Genomic DNA, 6,384 nt, shown 5'->3' on the forward strand with positions numbered 1-6,384 from the left:
TTTTTTTTTTGTTTTAATTTTTTTTTTTTTTTTTTTTTTGTTTTTTTTTTTTTTTTTTTTTTTTTTTTTTTTTTTTTTTTTTTTTTTTTGTAAGACAGGGTCTCACTATGTAATTGAGAGTGACTTGGAACTCACTATGTAGCCCAGGCTGGTCTTGAACTCAAAGCAATCTTCCTGCCTCAGCCTCCCGAGTGCTGCTCTGTTTTGTTTTGTTTTTGAGATAGAGTCTCACCAGGTAGTCCAGGCTGGCCTTGAACTCATGGTGATCCTCCTGCCTCAGCCTCCTGAGTGAGATGGCGTGGGGGTGGAGTCTACAGGAATGTGCCACCATGCCTGACTGTAAAAGCATTATATTCATTACATTTAAAACGCATTTATTGCAAAAAGAAATTACCCATCATCTGAACTGTCAGAAAAATTGGTGTCAGTAGACTCACTCAGGGCAGTGGCTGTAAACATTTCCTTTGCAAATTACACTTTATTTGCAAAATTCGATAAAATAAAGCTCAATAAAATGAAGGACACCAATGTGCAGCTGCCATTGCATTTGTTCAGGAAGCCTTGGGATGCACGGAGCAGTCATCTGATGACACTCTGCTGGGTGTGGTGGTATATTAGGAGGCTGAGGCAGGAGGATTGCCATGTGTTTGAGGCCAACCTGGACCATATAGTGAGACCCTGTCTCAAAACCCAAATTGAAACAAAAATAATACTGCTATTGCATACTTGATACACTTCATTATAGGGTACACATAATCCCCCCCACTGGGTACTGACTCAGGGAGTACTGAGCTATAACCCTCCACACCCTTTTGATTTTGCCCAGGCAGGCCTGGAATTTGGGATCCTCCCACCTCAACCTCCCAAGTAGCTGGGATTACAGGCGTGTGCCACCACGTCCAGCTAAATGCAACTTCTATGTACACCAGGAAAGCGGGTGATTTGTGTGACTTACTTCAGCGCAATTATTTACTGTAGTGATCAGGGGCCAACTGGGCTGTGTCCCAGGGCATGCAGGTGAGGAGGAGAGCGCATCTCCGCTTTGGGAAAGACCGGAGGATGGAATGGCTCCTGGCACAACGCCGTGCAGGGGCGGTGGGCGCTGGGTACCACCCACGCCTTCCTGCCTCTGGAGATGCCTCCTGGGCAGGGCCCCTGGGGCAGCGACCTTGAACGCAGACAGACAGGTTTCCACCTCGGCAGCCACCGTCAGTGCTGGGGCTCGGGGTCGGCTCCCCTGTCCCCAGAGTTGGGACCGGGAGACGGAGAACTAGTGGTCCGGCACTGAGGAGCGCTCCCTAAAGGGCCTTGGAGAGGACTCGCAGGGCACCGCGAAGGACTCGCCCGGCCCTGGGCCTGCAGGATTCAGTAATGGACGCGTGGTGGCGTCACAGCCCCTTCGCAGAGGGGACGGGACAGCGCTGTGCACCATCTGTCACCCCCTCCGTGGTCCCCCCCACTGGTCAAGCCCCAGGGCGTGGGGGCGGTGCTCAGGACCTGTGGGGACCCTGGCCCAGAAAGGAAATGGGAACAATGCAGGATCAGCGCCGGCTCACAGGTACCTTGGTCCAGATCTCGCGCTCAAATCTGTACTGCCCTCAAAAAGGCACCCAACGCTGCATGCCTGTAATCCCAACACTTGGAGAGGCTGAGGCAGGAGGATTGCAGATGTGAGCCCAGATTTGGTAATTTAGGGGCTAAAAAGGTCAAGGGATGTAGCTCAAAAGGCCTTGGGTTCAATCCCCAGGAGCACAGCAGGGAAATGAGGGGAGGGGACATGAAAAGGGCCCACGTGTGTCTACACAAAACCTTGCAGGTAATGTTTCTCATGAGCCACAGGAAGGAGAACTAAGTGCAGGAGTCTCGACATGGCTTTCAGCAGCATCTGAGCGGCTACCAGAAGGAAATGGGGGTTTGGGATCTTCCCTTCAATCCTCACAGCAGGGAATGGTTTTCACCCAAGTTTGATAGGTCTGTCTAGGATTCCTGGACACCCCCATTGTCCTTTTCTTCCGTTTTTAAAGTTTCACTTTGTAGCTGGCCTTAGACTCACTACGTAGCCCACGCTGGCCTGAAACTAGTGGCAATCCTGCCTCAGTCTCCCAGAGCGCCGGGATTAAGACATGTGCCACCACGCCCAGCTGTTTTTCCTTCCAAGAGGAGGCACTGCCAAATGGCCAGGGCTGGCCTTGAACCTGTACAGCACTGCCTCGGCTCCCACAAGAGCTGCCTGGCTTGTTATAAAGGACACCACAGAGGATAGGGCGAATACCAGGTGGAGGGACAGGTGCCCAGGGCAGGGGACAGGGACAGGGTGCTCCACCCTCTGGGACCCACCCCACTCAGCCACCCGGAAGCTAGCTCTGAAACCCCTTCAGGGGTTTTACAGAAGCTTCCTCCACAAGTGCCATAGAATCACAGGGCACTGGTGACCCGCAGACCCTCAGCCCCTCTCCCTGCTCTGGTGTAAGGTGGTGTGGCAGTCCTGACCCGCTAACCCCACTCGGACTTTCAGGTGCCTGAGGCTCTCTGCAGGCTGTGGGCCCTGGGCAGGTCATTAACAGGTATAGGGCACTTCCAGCCCTGAAGGTCCCAGGGTCTGGAGGCTGAATATGGGGGCAGAAGCACAATGGTCAGATCTACATTCACACCTTCTGGGATGCAGCCAGCTAAAAAGCAGCAGCCCAGGTCCTGGAATAAATTTCTAAACCGTAATCTGGTCTGGACAGGGTGGTGCACATCTGTCATCCCAGCACATTGGGAGGCTGAGGCAGGAGAATTGAAAGTTCAAACCAGCCTGGGCAACTTAGAGATTTATTGAGACCCTGTCTTGAAAACAAGATTTTACCTTTTCTTTTTTTGTTGTTTTGTTTTTTGAGATAGGGTCTCACTACGTAGTTGAGACTGACATGGAACTCACTATGTAGTCCAGGCTGGTCTTGAACTCACAGCGATTCTGTTGCCTCAGCCTCCGGAGTGCTGAGTTGAGACTGACCTGGAACTCACTGTGTCCCAGGCTGGTCAATGGTCAGATCTACATTCACACCTTCTGGGATGCAGCCAGCTAAAAAGCAGCAGCCCAGGTCCTGGAATAAATTTCTAAACCGTAATCTGGTCTGGACAGGGTGGTGCACATCTGTCATCCCAGCACATTGGGAGGCTGAGGCAGGAGAATTGAAAGTTCAAACCAGCCTGGGCAACTTAGAGATTTATTGAGACCCTGTCTTGAAAACAAGATTTTACCTTTTCTTTTTTTGTTGTTTTGTTTTTTGAGATAGGGTCTCACTACGTAGTTGAGACTGACATGGAACTCACTATGTAGTCCAGGCTGGTCTTGAACTCACAGCGATTCTGTTGCCTCAGCCTCCGGAGTGCTGAGTTGAGACTGACCTGGAACTCACTGTGTAGCCCAGGCTGGTCTCAAACTCACAGCAATCCTCCTGACTCAGCCTCCCAAGTGCTGGGATTACAGGCGTGTGCCATGACGCCTGGCTCTTCCTCCCTCTTTTTGAGACAGGGTCTTGCTATGTAGTTCAGGCTTGCCTCTTGCTTCCCACCGGTCCACACACAGCCATCAACAGCCCCTTGAGATCTTGCTGATCTGATAGGTGAAGAATATGATCCCAAGGTGCTTTGGGTCTGCGTTTCCTTCCTGACAAATGAAGCCAGATGTCTCCTATGTTCAGGGCGCTCTGTGTTGTGCATTCCCAAAACTCTGCATTTTCCTGTTAGAGACTGGTGTTGGAGTTACTGACTCCTGAAGGTCTTCATCATCACGAGCGTGGGCTATGGGATAGGAATTGCAAGTAGTTTTTCTTTTGAGGCAGGGTCTCGCTATGTAGCCCAGGCTGTCCTTGAATTTACAGTGATCCTCCTGCTTTAACCTTCTGAGTACTGGGATTACAGGTGTGCGCCATTGTGGCTGGCTGGACACACGCCAGTTTCCTCATCCCTAAAGGTTCCTTCAGCGTGGTCCCAGACATTCCATCCACCACTGTATTAGTCAGCTTTCCCGTAGCTGAGACATGACCCCCAAACCTCACAATGTAAAGGAGGAGAAGTTTAACGTGACTCGTGGTTTCAGGGGATTCAGTCCATGGTAACCGGGTCCAAGGCAGGAGCATATAGGGGAAGGGTGTAGGCAGGACGAGATGGAGGCCCAAAGCCACAATTGTATGACCCCCCCCATGTACACCCACAAATATGCACCAATCCCAGGGCAGGTCCCCAAGCCAATTGGGGGTCACGGCACTCCAATCACTATAAACACTCTCAAACCCAAAAAATCAGGTCTTCTTTTTTCTAGATAGAGATTTATATTTGTTCTTTCAAAATTTTGTGTAAATAAAATGTACCTTATGAGCTAGGCATGATGGCACACACCTGTAATCCCAGCACTCGAGAGGCTGAGGCAGGAGGGTCACTGTGAGTTTGAGGCCAGCCTGGGCTACATAGTGAACTCAAGGCCAGCCTGATTTACAAAGTGAGACCCTGTCTCAAAAAACCAAAACAAAACAAATTCTCCAGGTTGTATGAAGCTGTTGGTTAATTTCCAAAGCATTAAAAGAATGGTTTTGCCTATTTTTGTTTTTATGGACAAGTACATTTTCCGAGATCCGACCTCCTCTGCGGTTCCCAGTGTGCCCCTCCTCTGGTCCACTTTGCCTGGATCTTGCAGATGGCTCTGAGACTGCAGGAGCTTCATTCTGTTCCCGTGTGAACATCGAGTGGCTCAGCCTCGGCCTTTGGAAGAAGTGATCCCCTCCCTGTTGAAGCCAGTTGGCAGAGCTGATAAGAATCTATCTGCCACGTTGTGGAGTTTGGATCCCAAATGTCCCCAAAGTGTCACAGGTCGAAGGCCTTGTCCCCAGCCCCTGAACTATTGGGTGGGGGCTGAGTAAAAGGAAGTCGGTGCCTTACACAGGCCGGAGGTGGTAGGTGAAGAAATTTGCCCACAGCAGAAGGCCGAGGCAGGGAGATTACAGACCACACATGGGAGGCCCTCCGCAGTCAGGAGAGGGGACCAGGCAGGAGAGGGGACCGAGGAGGCTTGAGGGACCGACCACAAGCTCCTATATCGCTGCAGGCCTACGCCAGACCCAGGTGTGGAAACATCATCCAGCAAGACTGAGTGGGGCCCAGTCCTGGTGTGGGGCAGAAGGGCCCTGTGACGGGACCCGGCTCTAGTCACAGGGTGTGTCCCGAAGGAGTCTGCTCAAGCCTGTTTTGCAGACCAGGGGAATTTTATCTTGCTCTTTCATAGTGAGGTCCCCAGGGCCACGGCCTTGAGGGGATCTTGGCACCAGATCCCCCCTCTTGCTTGCTGGCTATTGTGGTCAGTTAGCCTCTTCCCCACCCCCACCTGATGTGATGGTGGCACCATAGCCCAAAGGACAGGGCCAGGTAACGATGGACTGAGTCCTCTAAAGCTCTGGGCCAAAAGAAACCTTTCCTTCTGCTGGGCGCAGTGGTGCAGACCTGTAATCCAATCCTAAGGATGCTGAGGCTTGGGGACTGTCATCTGGGCTACATAGCTAGACCTTGCAAAGAAACAAAACCTTCCCTCTTTAAAAGTCGATTTGCTTAGGCATTTTGTCACCGTAAGAGAACACTGACCAGCATACTATGTGTACACGCACGTATGTCTGTACTCTTCATTTTCTCTTTGTGTGTGTATTTTTCCAAGGCTGAGGATTGAATGTCTGCTTGCAGCAATCTGACTGACTTCTTTGTTGTTGCTTTATAGTAAATCTTGGCATCGAGTGGTATATATTTTTTAAGTGTATTGTTTTTCAGAGTTATTTTGGATGGCTTAGGTACCAAAAATGTAAAGACCATTTGAGGAGGATTATCCCAATACTAATCTCTGAACCCATGGATACAGCACATCTCTCCACAGACATATGTCTTCTGTGACTTTTCTCAAATCTTTGATTTTATAGTTTTTGTTAATGTTGTTGTTTTGATTTTGTAGTTTTTGAGGAAAAAGTCTTGAAACTATTAGAAATCTTTCTCCAAGAATTTCATACACTCGATGATAATATTAAATAGATATATACATGTATATATTTGTTTTGGCTATTTTTTTTTTGAGACAGGATCTCACTATGTAGTGCAGGCTGGACTTGGACTCAGTATGCAGACCAGGCTGACCTTGAACTCATAGTGATTCTCCTGCCTCAATTTCCAGAGTGCTGGGATTACAGGCATGTGCCACAATGTCTGGCTAAATTAAATTTTTAAAACTTCAATTTTTAACCTGGCCTGGTAGCATATTTCTGTCATCTCAGCAGTCATGAGGCTGAGGTAGGCAGATTGCCAGCCTGGTTTAAGGCTAGCCTGGGTTACATACTTAGTTTAAGGCGAGCCATAACCACAGCTAGA

This window comes from Fukomys damarensis, unplaced genomic scaffold (genome assembly GCF_012274545.1).
Source record: "Fukomys damarensis isolate Sample0158 unplaced genomic scaffold, DMR_v1.0_HiC HiC_scaffold_1, whole genome shotgun sequence".
Lineage (NCBI taxonomy): Eukaryota > Metazoa > Chordata > Mammalia > Rodentia > Bathyergidae > Fukomys > Fukomys damarensis.